The sequence below is a fragment of the Cavia porcellus genome, unplaced genomic scaffold (genome assembly GCF_034190915.1).
Source record: "Cavia porcellus strain 051 isolate PalLab524CR breed Dunkin Hartley unplaced genomic scaffold, mCavPor4.1 scaffold_14, whole genome shotgun sequence".
In the NCBI taxonomy this organism is placed as follows: Eukaryota; Metazoa; Chordata; class Mammalia; order Rodentia; family Caviidae; genus Cavia; species Cavia porcellus.
Genome location: NW_026947497.1, coordinates 63,695,646 through 63,715,433, shown reverse-complemented (window position 1 = coordinate 63,715,433; position 19,788 = coordinate 63,695,646). Strand labels below are relative to the sequence as shown.

Sequence of the window (19,788 nt, the reverse complement as noted above, 5' to 3'; positions counted from 1 at the left end):
CTCCCTGCAGGGGGAGTGGCTGGCCCCCAGGGGGTGAGAGCCTCCTTCCCTTGGGCGTCCTTCCTGTTTCTGCATACTTTGACTTCCAGGGTCTTAAAGGCAGCATTGCTCCTGGGGGTACCAATTGCTACACAAGTTAAGGAAGTTCTAGCCAGTAGAAAAAACTCCGAAACAGAGGCTCCCATAGGGAAGAGTGCACTTCCTGACCTTGTGCACTAATGGGGAAGATTGATGAGGTGCTTGGCAGTGTTCCCCCAACCCTGACTCAGAGATCAGGCAGCTTGGGTACTGGGGTTCTGGTACACACAAACCGGCATCCAAGGTCACCACCTGTACATCTGCATTACCAGAGAGGAAGGGAGACAGAGCGTGAAAGAAGATTTATGGGAGGGCTTTCAGGAAATGGCCCGCACGCTTCTGTCTACAATATGCTGTCCAGAATTCCCTGACATGCCGTCTGCCTGGGGGCCCAGAAAGGATCAGTGCTCTCACATATGCACAGAGGTATCTGGCCAGCCAGCTACAAAGCTAGAAAGAGGAAGAAAAGAGAGAGGCTGGCAGTTAAGACATCCTCATCATTCCTACTACTGCATAACAATAAAATAAGCAACCCAGAAAAGACAACTAAGAGATGGAGGGAGATGGGAGAGAGGAGGAAGGGGATATAAAAAGAACAAGGTGTCTCAGGCACACTTACCAACTCCTTCCAAGAGTGCAGTCATTAGGTTCTGCAAGCATGGACTGAAAAAAAAGAAAGGAAGGAAGGAAGGAAGGAAGGAAGGAAGGTGGTGTAAAGTTAATATATACACAAAATGGAATATTACTCAGCCAGAAAGGAGAATGAGATCACATCATCTGAAGGAAAATGGATGGATCTCTAGATCATGACACGAAGTGAAATAAATCAGACACATAAAGTGAAATATCATATGCTTTGCCTTTTATGAGGAACCTAAAATATAAATAAACAAAAGGGTGAAATAGAGAGAAAGTAAGAAACAAAAAGGCAGACTGTGTAGAGATGAAGTAGGGGTCTGGGAAAGAGAGAGGCCAGGAAAGCGGTGCCAGGGTGGAAGAGGATCGGGATGTGATGTACATAGACCCATTCCTCCAAATGAAGGCAGTACACTAGCAAAAATAATTGAGAAAGATACCAATTGTCTGCGGAGCTGTTCCATGACAAATATTTTATCTCTCATTCTCCTGTTTTCCCTTGCAGCTGTGTGCCTGTCCCATTTACAGGTGAGGACTGAAGCTCAGGGGAGGGATATGGCCCATCGTGTTCACAGGGAGGCACAGCAGAAGAGATCAGATGCATGCTGTTAACATCAGGCAAACAAACAAAGCGTTTCTTCCACCCTCCCCAAGAGCTATGAAATACCAGGGGCAGATTTTGCAATAACTCAGATCGTCAAGGGCATGTTGTTCAAATATTCTAGAAGGACAACAGATGACGTTTTCCATGGCTCAGGGCCCAGGGCAGGCGGCCAGAAAGATATCTGATCAAAGATACTGGGGTGGACCTCAGAGGTAGAGAAATGTGATTCTGTTTCTTGTGCCTTCTGCATTGTACAAGAGGCAGATGACAAGGAAATCTTTATGGGTGGTGGATTAGGAGGAAAACCTGAGAATCTGAGAGAGAAGAGGGTCTGTGTGGAAAAGAGCTGGAGGGCCTGAGATGGGCTGTGGGTGGGGTGTGAGCTCCAGGGACAAAGCCAGGGTCACAGTGATCTTGGAAAGGCTGTGGGGACTGAAAGGAAGGAAAGCAGGGACTCAGCAACTGGGCCATGGTGAGAAGGAATGGGGCAGAGGAGACAGAAACGGAAAAGGCCTTTCCAGGAAGGGTTGTTCAGTTTGCTCCTGAAGAATCTCCCATAAGTGAGTTGATCAGGGAGGGGTCCCATATGAGATTTAGAGCCCTTCACAGCTAGGAAAGCTTTTCTAGGGGCTGTGGAGCACTCGCCAACATAAAATATATTCCAGGCCTCAAGGCCTTTTAGGTTAACATTATATAAAACATGTTCTCAAACCAAAACGGCTACTGTATTTTTTAAAATTTTATTTTAATGAGAATAAAACAGAATAAAGCCAACCAAAACAAAACAATGAAAGTGATACAGGACTTCAAAATGAGATAATAGGAAATCAGCAACAGCTGCCATAATATATCTTGTTATCTTCAAAATAGCTGCTCGTATCATCAGATGTAATAAAATCAATAAAACAAAACAGAATAAAACCAAACCAAACCAAAAAATGAAAATAATACAGGCTTCATAACAAGATAACAGGAAATTAACAAAGGCTATCATAAGGCCTCTTGTTTACCTTCAAAATAATGTCCAGACCATCAGACACAGGCATGTAAAATCAACCAAACAATACAAGAACTAAGCTATTTCTTTACTTCGGTTGTTACCTTTACAAGTTTCAGGGGTGTGACTTCTAATTTCTAACACAGCTGTGTCTCCTGAACCTGTTCTATGTGGAGAGCTGAGATTGTATTTTGCTCCTTTGTCCTAACATTTTCCTGTTGGTCCTCTGGATCAGTCCATTGCAGTGTCCCAGGTGCTTCCCGCATTGGCTGCCAGTTGCTCGGTGGAGTGGAGTGGACTAGACTGGGGTTGGTGGGGAGGCATAGACTGTGGTTCAGTGATGCTCCCCCCATGGCAATAGGACTTTCGGGAGTGGCGTCTTTTCCAGACCCTCGCTAGGGTTCACTGTCTCTCTCCAGGCCACCCGCACGGAGCCTCAGGGCACAGCTTCTTCCTAGTGACTCCATTTGTTCACAGGTTTGGCTCAGCTCTGATATTTCTTTGCTGACTTTCTGTCTAGTTGATCTGTCTCTCTGTGACAATGGAGTGTTGACATCTCCCGTTGCAACTGTGTTATTGCTCATTTGATTTTCCATGTCTACCAACAACCATCTTACACAGCTGGGTGCTCCTGTATTAGATGCACAAATATTTATGATTGTTGTGGCATTTGTGCTATCTCCAGCTTTCTTACTGACCCCAGTGAATCTTGTGTTATTTTTCTTTGCTTCGTTTGTAAATGTTGGATCAATTTCTCATGGTCTTTGATGGGGGCTGCTCATAGCATGAACCTAAAATTCAATAACTGAAAATTAAAGGAAAATCTTTGAACACTAGAAAACTTAAAAACATAGCTCTAAGTGACCCCCGAGTCAAAGAGGAAATCTGAAAGCAAAAGAAAAAGTACACAGAACTAAATAAAAGCAAAAATATACGAGCTGTGTGAGACACAGCCAAGCAGTTCTGAGAACGGTGAAGTTGTGCTAATGGCTTACATAGGAGAGAAGACTCAAGCCAGTGCCTTGACTTCCTGCCTCAGGAAAGAGCAAGAGAAACCTGAGGTAAGTAGAAGAAATGAAAAGGTATTAAAAAAAAACCCCAAAAGTCAGTAAAACTGAAACAAGAAGAAAAACAGTGGAGGTCATTAATGAAGCAAAAGCTGATCTTTAAAGTCATCAAAAATTAAAGATCTCTAGCAAGACTGATGAGAGAAAGAGAAGAAGACAAAGGAGGAGGAAACATTAGAAGCAGAAGGAGGAGAAGTTGAAGAGAAGGAGGAAGGGAAAAAGGAGGAAGAGGAGACATCGAAAACAGGGTAGCGCTTTAGATTCTGCAGCCACTAAGAGGAACAGTAAGAGCACACTGTGAACAACCTGATGCTCACAGATCCCAGTTTGTTAAATCCTAACACAAAGGAGCAGAGCCCCTGAACTATTTCACCCAGTCAAAGAGAAGAAGCCACCTAAGCACGGGAGGCAACTCCCTCGACTTGATAAACGGCATTTACACAGAACCTGAAGTAACATCACACTCACCCTGAAGCACTGAATGTTTTTCTGTAAAGTAGCATGGCGAGCCATGCAGCCTTACCACTCCGTGCAGCTGGAAGCTCTGGCCAGTGCAGTCAGGAAAGAAAAATAACTAAGAGGCACACACACGGGTGATGGGAAGGGAGGGCATTAACTTTTCCCTGTTTGGTGATGACTCTGTTGTCTCTGTAGGACATCCCAAGGGATCTATTTTAAAAAACTTGTAATTAATAGGTGAGTCCAGCAAGGCTGCAGGAACAAAGCCAACAGATGAATGCCAATTGCATTTTTATATACTAGTGAACATGTAAAATGTAAATTAAAAAGCATATCATTTTCAGTTGTTTCAAAAAACTTTTAGGTTATACTGCAGTACAAATCTAACAAGGTTTCTATGTTGAGAACTATAAAATGGTAATAAAATCAGTCAAAGAAGACCTAAATAATTGTAGAGGGATAGCCCATGTTTATGGATTGAAAGATTCACACAGTAAAGACACTAAATTTCCACAACTTGATATACAAACTTAGGATAATTTACATCAAAATTCCCACAAGATTATCCCAGTCATTGACAAGATTATTATTCTTACGTTTTTATGAAAAAAGTCACAGCATCTGGACTAACTAAAATAATTTTGGAAAGGAAGAATAAAGTGGGAGAAATCACCCCAATGTCAGCACTCAGGACATTGCTCCAGTAGTCCAGGCAGTGTGGTGCTGGAAGGGGGACAGATATTGTAAGAGCATTTATCACAGGCTTAAAAGCAAAATGGAAAAAAGCATAAAACTATTGGAAGATAACAATAGGCATTATCTTTGAGAACTAAGAGAGGTAAAGAGTTCTCAGGGTTGATATTGAAAACATTATCCGTTAAAAGAAAAATTGGTAAATTGGGTTTTATCAAAATTAAAAACTTGGAGTCGGGCATGGTGGCTCATGTCTATAATACCAGCACTTGGGAGGCTGAGGCAGAAGGGTCACTGTGAGTTTGAGACCAGCCTGAGCTATGAAGTGAGCTTAAGGCCAGCTTGAACTGTATAGCGAGACCCTGTCTCAAAGTAATTAATTAATTAAAATAAAAATCTTGGCTCCATGAAAGACTCTGTTTAAGCAGACCCAGAGAAAAATATTTGCAAATTATATGCCTAGCAAAGTATTTGTATTTAGAATATAAAACATTTTGAGATATCAAAAGCAGAAAAGCAAGCGACCCAATTAGAAAACGGGCTGGCACAGCAACACGTATTTAAGAGTCTGCGGAAATCAACCTGACAGTGAGTGACGCTCAGCATCACTAGCCATGAAGGGAACCTAAATGAGGACCACTGTGGACCATTGTTCTGTGTCTACCAGGATGGCTGAAACAAAAAAATAGTAACGAATTTTTCTGGCAAGGATGCACGAAACTGGATCAACTCTGCTGCTGCTGCTGGGAAAATCGGGGCAGTTTCCTACAAAGCTAAGCAAACCTAACCATTGCATTCTGGGTAGCTGATCTCAAACAGTTTTACATATTTTTAAAATGTCAGTGTAATACGCATATGATAAAGGCCTAAAGTACACACATCTCCAGTGTTTGCCTGTGGCCATCCCATGTCATCACCAGTGGGGACATCCCTGTACCACCAGACTTCCCCAAATACTTCTCAGTCCACATGCTCCTCCCTGCAAGGCCATGGGCACATACATACTGACTGTGTTCCAATTTGGGATCAGTGAGGTCATAGTGGGTGTGGAAGAGTCATTTCTCCTTCATTTTCCTGCACAGAATTTCGTCATCTGGATTCCTTGCTCCCTGAAATCGAGGGAGGTTGAAAAGGGAAAAGAAATATCTCTAGGCACTCTAGGCACACGATCCCACACACACACGCACACACACACACACACACACACACACACACACACACACACACACACACAGCATGGACCTTAATCAACCACTACCCATGTGGATGGGACCTGGGTCTAGCTGCCAAGCTGTTTCCAGTCTGGTGGAAGAGAGAAGACTTAACACAGGTAACACGTCTAATAGATAAAACCAGTTTCAAGTCAGAAAGTTTTCGAAGTGGGCTCGCAGCCCCAGGACTGTTTGCCTGGGCTGGACCTGGGCTGAAGAGGAAGTTTCTAGCTGTCTCCTTCCCCATTTCACGGGGGGCTTTCCAGACAGCTGCTGTACGCAGTCAGTGACACTGGACAGAGCTGCAGGATTGGCTGAGGCACCAGGTGAACGTCCCTACCAGGGCCAGGCACCTTGGAAGTCACATTTAACTCTCACCACCATTCCAAGGGGGAAATATTAGGAGGCCCGTTTTATAGGTGAGGAGACTGAGGCTCAGACAAGAGATAGAGCAAATCACTGGAGGTCACATGGTCAGTATCTGATGGCCCAGTTATCCATGCTGAGCTAGTTGCCTGTGGTGACACACCCCAAGGTCAGTGCTCGCACAAGTCGGGACCCAGGAGCCTGGTCCCTGAGGTCAGCAGTTAGCCCCAGGCCCAGGATGTGGGATCTCCAGGGCAGGACCCAGAGGAGCAGGGCCTGCTGGGGCATTTCGCCCCTGAGCCTTGTGCTGCTTGGTGGCCACCACCAAGGGGAGTCCACGGCTGCCAATTGGTTTTGGAGGCAACAGGGCCAGGGCCAGTCTGAGAGGAGAGGAACCAACCAGGCTCTGGCAGCCCTGCTTAGGGTGTGGGATGTCACAGCCTGCCCAGTGAGCTTTGTCCCTGTACCTCCTGGCCCCTTGCCTCCAGGCTCCCCTGTGGGTGTCTTGTCTGAGGCCATGCTTAGGGTTGGGAGCCATGCTGCAAGGCTGTGATTGGGGTGGGGGAGTGTGACCCACAGGCCTGCATCCTCTGTCTCTCTGCTCTGAAGCAGGAGTTCAGTTGGTGCCTCCTCATGTCTGGGGAGGCCCAGCAAGCTGACCTGGGTCCTCCCTGACCTCCAGGGCTCTGTGGTTAAAGCTGCCACCTATGGAGGACACTGCTCTGGGTGGTGCGGAGGCTGGCAGGGGCCAATATCTGATCCTGTTGTCGTGCCCTCTGGGGTAGCCACATGCTTGGAGGGCAGTCACTGCTCCTCTCTCTTTCCCCAACATGGTCCAGGTTGGAAACCTGGAAGTCTTTTTTGCTGGTCAGAGCCCTATTGGGCAAATGGCCTTTTCCAATCTGACAAAGGCCATTGGAATGGAAAGGCTCAGGCCAAGGAGACCCCACAGCTCCACCCCTCACTCCACCTCTCCCAGACCTCACAGAACAGGAGAGGCCAAAGCAGAGAAGGGAGAAGGATGCTCACAGTGGGAGAAAGAGCTGGCTGTGGGGTTCACCCTGTGAACCCAGCATTGGGGAGTCTGTACAGGGCCAGCCTCGACTCCATAGTGAGTTCAAGTTCAGCCTAAACTGCCCAGTGAAGCCCTGTATCAAACAGCAAGAAAGAATGGGAGAAAGGAGAGAGGCCATTGGGGTTGCAGGAAGCAGCACAGGATGGAGGAGGCTTGGAGGCCAGGGAGACACAGCCCTTCTTCGTCTCTAGTGGCTTTAGGGCTGGCTTGTGAGGGGCATAGAACCAGGGCCATGAGCTGGGTAAGCTCAACAAAGTCCAGTGACAGAGAACCTGGCAGGCACTCTCAGGGAAGAGCCAGCCTAACAAATGAAGGCCAGAAAACAGAATGAGGCACCTGCCCCCAAGAAAACTCACAGAGGGAAAAGGAAGACAGCCCAAGACTGCATCTCCAGAAAAGGGAAGTGGGACTCGGGCAGAGGATGCCCCAGCTCAAGATGCAAACATGTGGTGGGAACATCTTTGTGCACCTGGAACCAGCACCACAGGAGGTGGAGGGCCAGGTCCATGGCTTACCCCAAAGTGAGGGCCACCCCTTCTCCAGGAATGAAAAAGGTGAAATCACCACACATCTTGCAGAAATCCACAAGATCATCAATAACTACTAAAAAACCTGTGTTCTAATAAGATGGAAACCACAGAAGAACTGTGAAGATTCCTAGGTACGTATGAATTATGAATGCTGAATAAAAAATCTAAATAAATTAATATCAGACAGTAAAGTTGAAGATGTAATGAAAAACCTACAGACAAAGAGAAGTCCAGCCCTGATGGAGTCACTGCTGAGTTCTACACCATGACCAGATGGGATTCATCCCAGAGATATGGGAATGGTTTAAGACACATAAATCCATAAATGTCATACATCATATTAACAGAGCCAAGGACAAAAATGAGATGATCATCTCAATAGATGCAGAGAAAGCTTTGGACAAAGGTCAGCACCCATTCATAATAAGACTCTATAGAAAACTGAAACAGATGATCTTTATCTTAGCCTGATGAAAGCCATGTATGACAAACCAACAGCCAACATTATATAAAATGGACCCAAACTGAAAGCCTTAGCTCTAGATCTAACCTAAGAGTCCAACTTACAAAGGATGTAAAAGATCTTTACACTGAAAACTAAAGGACACTGAAAAAGGAGATCGACAAGGATATCAGAAAGTGGGATCCTTCATTCTTGGGGAGGAAAAGCCAATATTGAGAAAAGGCCATGCTTCCAAAAGTGTTGCACAGACTTAATGCACTCTCGATCACAATACAATTAGCATATCTCACAGAATTACACAAAACAATCCTAAAATTCATTTGGAAATGGAAGAAATGATAGGCGTGTGGCACCATGTCCAGATCAATCTGTGTTTCTGATAATGTCCTTTTACCAGATTTCTGAGTCCCAAAGAAATTCCTTCCAGGTTCTTGGTGTCCAGAACAAAGAATTAGACAAGAGATCTGGGATCTTCTCTGTTTTCCTTCCTAGATCATTTCTTTTCCCATGTGAATCAGGCTTCTGGGACGATTGTCCTATCAGAGGCTTCCCTGGTCTGAGGTCAGGTCTAAACCATCCTATCAAAGTCCTGCTTAGTTTCACACTGAATGTTAATGAAGAATTGAAATCAGCACTTTCTGATTGGCCCAGCCAGTCCCCCAAACAGGGCTTGGAGACCTGGCAACTATCTATTCTGTGTTGGACAACTATGTATCAGGCCTCCATGACTGACAGGTCATGCCCTTGCCTGGCCCTAATCTCCCCCTCATTCTCTTCTTGCATCTCAGCGAAGGTTACTATAAGGAGCACCTGCAGGATTATTGAGACACTGGTCTGCAGTAGGACACAGGTGACAATGACACTAGGCTGCTGGTCCACCTCCTGGGTACCAGTGGGCCTGGTCTTGGCTGCTCCATTGCAGGAACTCCTGATTGCCCAGGGCCTGATGGAGTGGACCCATGCAGAGATGCAGGAAGCATGGAATCTAGGAGATGGGGCCACTTTCAGCCTGCACAAAAGAGGTGGCCAACAGGCATGCATGAGGGTCTGCAGCCTGGAACTGCAGTACCCAGGATCTTTCTCGGTCTCTGCACTCCTGTCTTTCCCCGTGAGACCCAGACCACAGTGGGCTGCAGCGTTGGTCCTGGGCTCCCTGTGCTTCTGGTAGAGTCCGTGTGCTAAGCCAGCCTCCGCAGGCTCCTCTGCAGCCCTCTGCACTGGGACAGCCTCAGATGTCTGCATTTGTGGTAAGGAGAGGGAGCAGCCTGGACACCCACAATAAGCTCTCAAGTCCTGCCCCCCAGTGTCTGCTTCCTGCCACACACCTCAGGCGTGGCCTCAGGACTTCAGGCTCAGTGTGCAGTGACATTTCCCAGGAGGTAGCCTGAGGGTGCTGTTTCCCACAAACCACAGAGGAAGAGACGCCTGTCTTCTGTTCAGTGTCATCTTTCCTGTGAGGTAGCATAGAAGAAATAAAAACAGGTAGAAAAGAGACAAGGAAAATTGGAACTAAGAGAAAGTACTTTTTTTTGTTTTTGAGGGTTTCACTATTTAGCCAAAGCTGATCTTGAACTCACAGCGATCCTCCTGCCTCAGCCCCTCAAATGCTGGGATTATAGGCATGCGCCACTATACCCAGGTTTAAACACTGTACTTTAAAGAAGGCTGAAACCAAGGCACCACGTTTCCCAAGGTGTTCCACATCACTGCCCCCTAAGTCTGTGTATTCTTCAATTCTTCCAGGGTCATGACATCCCTAACCCCTTTTCTTTAAACTCGTATTTTAGCTTAGTTGATAAAGTGAAGGGTAGAAATCTGATCTTAAGGGAAAAAAGGAAAACTATTTTTAGGCAAAACATGTTAAACCCCCCTATTAAAAATAAATAGTGGAGCTCATGCCTTTTCCTGTTAAATGGGCCATCCTTTTCCTGGAAACCAAGACCAAAGGCGAACTTGCTATGCAATCAAAAATTCTGCAGATGTCTGCACCAAGGAGACATCAATATTCCCAGCACCAAGTTGTAGCCTTTCCTCTTCTCTCTGCTTCCCTTTCCTCCTTCCCGTCTCTCTCAAGCTTCACTCTTATTTCTCAAGCGTACACTTCTAAATGTATGCCTCATGAATCCATTTCATGCTTCTTATTGGAGAGTCCTGAAAATTATTTTCCATGCTGGGAAACAGTGACACCATAGCTTGTGTCAGCTTGTGAAGCTGGGGTCAGAACCTTCATAGGCAACTTGGGAGCCTTTTGGGACCCCCCCCCAGGGGTCCCTGGACATCAGACCACAGCCCTTGGGCAATGCTGGTTTCTGTAGACAGAGCAGAAAGATGGGAAGACCTGGGTCTGAGGAGCCAGCTCTGTAGCCAGCCTCCCTTTGAGGAGGTGACTTTTGGTCACTGGACACCTGTTGTGTGGGGACAGAGGAGCGGGCAGCACAGCCTTCCAGAGCTGGCTTCCATGCAGAGAGCAGTAGACAAATGACTGGGTAAACCCTGACCCCCTGGGTGGTGATGAGCAGAGCGGAAGGCAGCACAGATGCTGCTTTAATGCAAGTTGGTTGTGGGCAGGAGACCAGGGCAGGGTTAGGGTTAAGGTTCCCTACCCACACACAGAGCAATTCCCCCAGCCTCCCAGAGAAGCACTCAGAGCTCGGGCTTCAGCTCCTGCCCCAGGCCGCCTCTCTGCTCCAGGCTGCTGTGCTCTCTCCTGCAAGGCGATGCTCTCTCCACATGTAGTTTCCCGGTTTTCCTCCTTTTGCTTGGCCTGAACTTGTTCTGCAGAGCACGTTTCTTTTTGTAACTTTTATAAATGTAAAACTGCTCTGCCTTTTGTGCTTGTCTTGGCCGATTGTTTGCCAAGGACAGCAAGAATCTGGAAATCACCTGGGAAAGGACATTCCTGCCTACCCACCCCCCAAAACCTGGTTGCATTTGGACACCACCTCACCAAGAAGGGTATCAATTCCTTGGTTCTGAAGGAAGTGAGGCAGCAGTCTCTGAAGGCAGCTGGAGCTAGGATACTTTCAGATGCAACTGCAAAGGCCCCGTGGCACAAGACATCCCATAAGCTGGTGTGACTGGAACAGTGAGCACAAGGGAGCACTAGAAAGATGACGTTGGTGCAGGGTGTCCCTAGGCTGCTGGCTGTGCTTGTCGGCTGCAGGGCTGCCGGGCTGAAGTCAGGCATCTCTCAGCTTTCTCTGCTGGAGATGGACAAAGTGAGGGCCGTAGCTGTAGTGAGAAAAAATCAGATTCTTCCTCATTCAGAGATGGAACTGATTTTGAAAACATGTTATATGTCCAGTTTGAAAGAGTCAAGTACAGCTCCAGCAGTGGAAAGAAAGGCACTGGCATTTACCTCTGGATGGAGGCATCTGTGACAGAAGAGCCTCGGTGATCAGGAGTCCAGGTAAGGAGATTCAGATGTGAGCATGGGTTGGAGGGAGGCGGTGGAGGGGGAGAGATCTTGTGGTGCCGAGGAGGAATGGAGCGTGTGGAACAAGGGCGACCACGCTCTTTGCCAAGCCGGGAGTAAGTGTACGCGCACGTGTGCGGACCAGAATAGCCCAGAGAAGTGGGGTTCTGGGAGGTGAGTGTGGGAGCAGAGTCCTCGAGTGGGGAGAGTGGTCAGGTTCTTGTGCAAAGTAGAATGAGGGATCTAGATCAGAGCGCGGGGATTCAGGGAAAGGGAGGAGGCAAAGAAACGGGACTGAAAAGGGACAGTGGAAAGACCCTGGCAGCGCGGCTTCTTGTCTCCCCAGTGTAGAGGAAACTGAGTCTTAGATAACAGTGAGAGGACAGAGGTGGTGTCGGATACTCAAAGAAGAGGCAGAGGCGTGAATGACATGTAGGAGAGGGACGGCAGGCCGTGACCATGCAGGACCTCTGTGCATGGCCGCGGCAGGCTGGCTCTTTACCACCTTGGACAGCTGTGTGATTTCTCCAGCTGTGTTCAAGTCCAGGGGTGCAGGTGGGCAGGGGACCTAACTGAGCCTCGGGTCTGGCCAACAGATGTGCCAAGATCAGAAAAGTGCAAAGGAGCCAAGGGTGTCTGGGATGGGCCGTGACACCAGCCAGTGGGTTTTCAGACGATGGCATGGAAAAGCCTGAGGAGCTGAAGGGCCACGGAACATTGAAACCTCCGTGGCTTTGTTCAAAAGTCTTTGCTTCATCAAGGCCTTCAAGAGTTTTGCCTAGTCTATCTTCTAGCAGATTTAGCGTTTCTGGTGTAATATTTACATTTCGATCCATTTCAATTTTAGTTTAGTGTATGGTGGAAGATATGGGTCCAGTTTTAATCTTTGGCATGTGTAGAGCCAGCTTTTCCAGCACCATTTATTAAAGAGGCTGTCTTTCCTCCAGTTAAGGTGTTTGGTACCTTTGCCAAAGATAAAGTGGCTGAGTGTTTCTGGAGTTGTTTCTGCATCTTCCTGTTGCACTGATGGTCAGGCATGGCCCGGTTTTATGATTCGCTGTAAGTAGTTGCTACTCTAATGCTACAGACATTAGAGTAGTTGCTAAGGCTGTGATTTAAGGTTCAAGAAGCCCACCTGGTTCACTAGAGGTGCAATAGTCACCTGGAGGTGACTAGAACTTTGCACTAGATGACTGGATACAGTCATTGGGGGGAGTGGGGCCTCCTGGGGCCAACATCTAATCCAAGAGTCTCATAGATTTTAAACCTGCTTGTTTGGCTATAAAGACTAAGACATGTTGAGGAAATGAAATCATTATGAAGAGGATGATAATGTTAGACAATAATGTTAAACCGAGCTAATAATTAACTTTGTGAGAATAAAAATGGATTCTTGTTTTTTTTCATTGTCTATTTTGAGCCAATCACCTTGTTGGCTCTCAGGTATCCCAGTGAGGTCTCAGCAACGCTATTTTCCTGCCCCCAAATGGCTTACAAATCTGCGTACTGTGACATCTGCCTTCACTGTGTTGACTTTCCATGGTGGATGCACAGGAAGGTGTAGGAGGGAAGAGGACAAGAGGACTATGACTCGGACGTGCCCACAGCCTCTTCCCCTCTGGGGCTGACCTCAGACAGAGGGACAGCACAGCAAAACAGAGGAGAGATGACATAGGACTTCTGAGTCCTGTCCCCTGGGTCTGTCAGGGTGGAGTTGGCAGAAGGCTGGACTGATCCTGGGAGATGCCAGGGCCAGGCAGGGATTAGGGGGAAATGACCACGTGGCTGGAATAAATATGGAGTGAGCAGGGAGTTGGACAGATAGGCTGGGGTGAGAAAATGTGGTAGTCTCAGGGGCAGGAGGGAGGAAGGGACCAGGGTGCTGTGGAAGGGTTGGGGTGGGCAGTCTCTTTTGCTCCTTTTTCTGCAAGGCACCTGCTGATCTGATTTTGGTCGCCTGGGTAAGAAGCGACATTTTTTTAACATGAAGACCACCCATGTGCACCAGAACTTCAGTAGCAGAGGGACCTCTCGGTCACCATGGTACCCCCGTCCCCTCTTAGAAATTAGGAGCTACACCTACAAGGTTGAACTCTCTGACAAGCAGGAAGCATGATGCTGAGGGCCTGGGCCCTGTGCCATCTTGGTTAAGAGCACAGGTTCTGAGAGGCTGAGGCTGTCAGGAGGGGAGAAGCAGGGTGCAGGTGAGTCACCCTCAGATGTCAGGGACAACACACAGGACACAGAGTCAAGCATGTTAGGAGGGACGGAGCAGGATCATGCCAAGGCGCTGGAGTCTCAGACTCAGGCAATCTTTGTTTCTCACTCTACAGTTCAGGCTGGACTTGAACTCACTAGGTCGTCTAGGCTAGTGGTCTTGAACTCACGGCGATTCTCCAGCCCCAGCCTCCTGAGTGTCACCATGTTAGGCATGTGCCACTCAGCTTGGCAGGAATCTTCAGGCATCAACTCGCTGAATGACGCTTGTGGATCCCACACATCAGGAGGCCACAGCCACACCAAAATGGCCTTTTCTGTGTGAAACATTCAGTGACAAAAACAGTGTGGAAGGTGTGTTAGCTGTGACAGATGGCTCAGACGATCAGCTTCTGAGAGAAGGCTTTATTTGGTTCATGGTTTGAGACATTTCAGTCCGTGATGGCTTGGGCCTGCTGCTTTTGGGTCTGTGCTGGGGGACCTGGCAAAGAGTCATCTCAGAGCAGTCAGGAAGCAAAGACAGAGAAGCAGAGGGCGGGGCACAGGGAGAGGAAGTGAGGTCACTGCGGCCTCAGCACCCTCCAGGATCTTTCTTCTCCCTAGGTCCCACCTTCCAATATTCTGCAAACCCCAGCAGCACAATGCTGGGACTAAGTCCCAGTGCAAGGGCCTTTGGGGGAGACCTGTGCAAGCCACAGCAGGAGATAGTGTAGGAAATTGCACACTCATGTGTAAAAAAACACGTTGTGCACACACATGCATGCATGTGTGTGTTGTGTTATTGGGGACCTGTCTAAGACCCCCATGGCAGGTGTGAGGGTTATGGTGAAAGGGTGGAATAAGAGGCAGAGGCAGGTTAGTAACGGGAGGTCCGCACCTCAGGGTGGGCAGGGGCCAACACTGCCCCACCAGCCACTGTTTATTGGCCAGTGCACGGTGGGGCAGCGAGCGATTCCAGGGACACCAGTGGCGATGGCGGTGGGCTGGCAAGAAGCACAAAGCGTTATTGCAAAGATGAGGCCAGGGGCAGTCAGGAAACTGTAGTTTCCGCAGGTGAAGCTTTTTCCCACTGCTGCTGCATTGCTTTAAAGATCTTTGTCCTCCTCATCAGGTCTCCTCTTGCCCTCTGTGTGCCACAGGGTCACAAGCCACAGGGCTTCAGCTGTGACAGGAGAAAGTGAGGAGTTTCCTCATTCCAGAGCAGCTTTCTTGTTCCAGTCTGGCTCAAAGAGCTGGTCAAGAATGGCCTCACACACCCTCTAGACCCAGTTTATAATCTGTGGTTCCTGATACTGTATGTATAAAATGACACAAAAATCTTGTATCTCAGATCTTCTGGGAAGGGAAGCAGCAAACAATAGCCAGGAGCAGGTGGATTAAACTCTTCACTTTAGATTTTGTGCACTTAAAAAAAGATACACATTATGACTGAGGTATTCTTGTAGACCAGTGTTCTCAAAATCTATTAGAATTGCATTTCTCAGGCTCAATCTCAGACCTACAAATAAATCCAAATCGCTGGAGCTGTGGACCTCGTATTTACCTCAGCAAGCAAGCCTTCCCTCACTGGATTCTGATGTACAGGTAAGTTTGAGAACGGCTGCTCCCAACCACATGTGCCTAATGGTTTCTTAACCTGTTTGGGTACCAAATTCCAGTGCTTAGGCTACACTGTGATTAAAGTGGATTGTCTAAGCCACTTTCACATGAAACACAACACTGAATGCCTGCAACTTCTAGCAGCAAAGGTTTTTATGCTTTGAGATGCCAGTTGGCAGGCTCCAAAACAGCAAGGCATGGTGAAAGGGTCTGGTGAAGGAGAGCTGCTCAGGTCATGGTGAACAGGAAGCAGAGAGAAAAGAGAGGAGCCAGAAGGAGATGCACCCTTCCAGCCACGCCCACGGTGAGCCACATCTTCCAACCAGGCCCTGCCTCTTAATAATGCTTTTAGTTGTTGCACTTCCATGATTCCATCACCCTTCAAAAGCCCCACCTGTAGGGCCTTGGGAGACATCTGCACAGACACCCCAACACAAATCCTCGTGTCCGAGGGTGAGACAGGCATCAGCCTCTCCTGAATCTCCCTGGACAACTTTAATGTGTAGCCACTCAGAAGCAGTGTCTTCCAGGCTGTTCTCAGCCTACAGATGTGGTAGGTGGAGACACTGTCACTAGGGTTTACCCTTCCTTCACTGGCTGGGGCAGAGTGCATGGCCAGGGGCTGGACCCCGAGATTGGGTTGAGCTCAAGAACACCAGGGACCTGCGGCTCTTTGAGTGTTGAAGAGCCCGGAGTGCACCTCTGCCAAGGCTCTCCCAGGACAGGAACCGCCTGCCATGGGCTCTGCCAGGCCTCCCTTTTCTCTCCAGGGAGCAGGAGTGTTGATGGGGCAGCCTTGAGAGACACTCAAGAGAAGTCAGGACTGTAAGGAAGGCACAGGGCCGCCCTCTTTGCTGGTTTCTCCCTGTGTTTTCCATGTGCTATACAGGTCCTATGCAAGGCAGGAGAGAGAGACAGAGACAGAGACACAAAGAGAGAGAGAGAGAGAGACAGGAAGAGAGAGAGAGAGAGAGAGAGACAGGGAGACACAGAGACAGAGAAAGAGACCGAGACACACAGAGACAGAGACACAGAGAGAGCGATGAAGAGAGGGAGAGACAGAGAGACAGAGGGAACATGTGCATGCCTTGAGGTGTGGCCTCCCTCTCTTGAAAGACCACAGAGACCTGGATGCAGGCAGGGGAAGGAGATCTGAGCAGCTCCTCTCTGCCCCTGACTAAAGAGCAAAGAACCCAGTGCAGCTCATGTTTGCCCCATCCCTGGCCTCCCTGGGACATCGGGCCAGAGGCCCAGAAGGAGTCCAGACCCACCATTCCCAGACATAAGCCCACCACAGTCACATGTGGATCTTGGTAACAGATGTGGGGCCTTGACCCCAATAGGCCAGGGGTGGTTCCCCGGGATATGCGTTGCTGGATAGGTCCAAGGGATGGTACTATTGCTGCCCAGGGACCCTACTTTGGGAACTACTCCCCACCCCCCTGACACATACAGAACAGATGCATGCTTCCCAGCCATTATGTAACTACCCCTGATGGTGGTGGCTCAGGGAGATCTGTGATTTTCCCTAAGCCATAGGCTTCAGAAGAACCCTGACTGCCTCTTTGATATATTCCCTATAGAGTACCAGGCTCTATGGTGGTATTATAGACAGTTAAGTTAGGTAGAAATATTGTAGGCAGTCAAACAGGACTGAGCCCTTGAACATCAACCCGGAGGACCACTGTGGCTGGATTTACTGAAGGCCAGACTTAAAGAAAAAGAACTATTCACCTGTGTACTCCCGCTAGGGTTGAACAGCAGTGATTGATATTCTAAATAAGCATGAATCACTTTTGGTTTTGGGGGATCAAAACTCCTTGTCTGCCTATGTGTAGTTGCTTGAGAACTTGCTTCCCAAATTAGTCTCATCTAATGAATATTACCTATGCAATGGTACTTCTTGTGGTCTTATTGGTTCTCTCTAGTTTTGTCCCACCTCGTGACTTCCCTCTGAATCAATATTACCTCATCACCACACTTGTACTCATAATTGACTATCGTCAGTTGACTCTGGCTTGACTATAGTATTGTCCGCCCTTGAACCCACTTCACCCCATAATTTTTCTCAATAAAACTCACTTGAAAAGCAGAGTTGGTGAGGATACCACTTTCTGGACCCCATCTGTTTCTCTCAGACAGATCCTTTTCTTCCCTTCAATAAATTCTCCCTACTCTTAACTTCCATTTTTCCTAGAATGCATTCCTTGATTTTAGAGCACATAAACTTGGCTTATCAGACATCTAGCAGTTTGGGAATTTCTTTCCCTTGAATCATTTGGAATTTCCACCAAGATAATTGGATAGAGATAAGAGTTTGCTTTTGTTTCCTAGATCCTGGATTGTGACTCCCTTAGGTAATGAAAATTTTATGCTTTGAATTTTATGCTATGTCTTTGTCCATTGCTTATTACTGCTCATGCTTTTTCTCTTATATAATCCTTAAAATGATGGTAAATTTAAATTGAAAACATGGAAGGTTATGATGCTTCTTTAATGTGATTGGTTTTTTTACTTTTATTTTGAAGGCAGTAAAATACAACAGAACAAAGCCAATTGAGACAACTGGAACAGAACTTCACAACAGGTGCCATAGTATATCTCGTTATCTTCACAATAGTTGTCCTTTCAATCAAAACAGAATATTGAATGGAACAAAACAATCAGAATAAAGCAAAGCAGGAAAGATAGTATTTGCCTTCAAAAAGAAGTTATAAAGAAATGCCCCATATTTGGTATATTGCATAAGGTCATCCTCCCAAGAGATGCTCAGACCTCTGGCCCCAGTTGCTAATGGGGGTGGGAAGTGGGGTGGGGATGGGACGTTGTTGTCAGTCTGCTGGTAGGCTCATGGGAGACGCTGACTGGTTCTCTTCCTGGTTCTCCTTAAGCTCTTAATGTGACGTTTATTCCTTTATTGTATGTGTTGCATTTGGATTTGTTGCTAAATTTACTAGGAGTCCTTGTTGGATCTCTTTGACTTCTTTGATTGCTGTGGTCTAATAATTTTAGGCAGCACCACTAGAAAGACTAGTGATTACATGCTATACCTCAATTGATTTTGATATGAAATGCTATAAGATTATCTTTCTATGAAATCTAGTTCATATTCAGAAACTGTACATGACTATTAATAATCCATGGGGTTCCTTCCACCAGTTAAAAAAATCTTGGCCATTCTGAGACTTGAAGGACAGGTTTCACTGGGGCAAACTGGCCCTGATCCTCCTCTACACTCTAGAGGAAATGGTGAGCCTGTTTTGTCTTAGTTCCCTTTCTGGTCTGATCTTCTGCTGGTGAGGACACAGTTTTAGCTCTTGAGATTCCCCACTCTTGCCTTTCCAGGCTGAGAGTGATGACTTATGGGCCCGTTGTCCCAATAACTCATCACAACCTTGAGAAGAAAAGACTTCCTTTCTCTGATCTTATTTCTGATTTTGTCCTGCCACTTTGTATTTTCCTTTTTTGTTTTCTTGGAGGCATGTAAGATTAGAGAGTGAAGAACTCTAAACTTCTCCAATCTTTTTCTCCTACCCAACAACTAAGAACCTTTCATTTAAGCCAGTAGAAAACGAGTATTTGCTAAAGCCAAAGACAGAGAAGTCATCTTAGATGAGAAATACATACACCATCTCTGGGTCAGATGAGACATCGGAATTTTGCCTGTCAGGAGAACACACATAAAAGCCACATCCTGGCTTGGTGTTCTAGGCAACAGTCTTCCTTGGGAAACTGAACCTGACACACACACACACCCCCATGGAAAGAACCGACTTCTGGGTGAAACCCTAAGGAGCTATTTCCCCAAGCAGCACACTTAGTGGGCCAAAACATTTAGTTTAAGAGAGAATCCCTAACCTCCTGACTGTCTTCCCATCCCAGGCCTGATTCTCATCATTTATGTGTGGGAGGGGAGCATACTTTGTTAATAGGTTGTGGACTTTGAAACTTCTACTGTAATCTTATAAAATGCTTTGAAATAATTTTTGCTTGGATTTTTATCTGTCCCTTACAGAACTTTCACAGACATTGGTCACTCTCCCAGCTATTTAAGTGCCCTTAGAGCAGCTGCCATTCTTAAAGAAGAGGACAGATTTCCCAGCATCTTCTGGTGAATCCTCATTAAAGCCATTGGCCGAGGAATGTTGACCAGACAGGCAGTTGGGTTCTTTTCTGGTATCAGATCTCGGGTTGTGTGGATCAGTAGAAACAAAGCAACTGAGATGTCATGACCAGGGCTACTCTCTGGGGGACACCTAAAATTTCCTTAGTGGAAACTGGCTCCTGACTGGGCAGCCAGCAGAAAAATCTCCACTTATCTATTGTACTTTTCTCTCTCTGAGAGTGAGTTAGAAACTCCCCTAAGTTTGCTCTGATT

General features: G+C 47.1%; 1 protein-coding gene across 6 annotated transcripts in view; it reads right to left on the bottom strand.

Annotated features, from left to right (window-relative positions):
- Window positions 1-19,788, bottom strand: part of LOC100718618 (C-C chemokine receptor type 3-like) — a 92,626-nt gene that overhangs the window by 24,594 nt on the left and 48,244 nt on the right. The window contains exon 6 of one of the 6 annotated variants that reach the window (XR_010051581.1): window positions 2,077-3,106. The exons of the other annotated variants lie outside the window; for them this stretch is intronic. The gene's annotated coding sequence lies outside the window, so the exon portion shown is untranslated. Of the gene's footprint in view, window positions 1-2,076; window positions 3,107-19,788 lie in introns of those variants that run through there. 6 annotated transcript variants of the gene reach the window in all.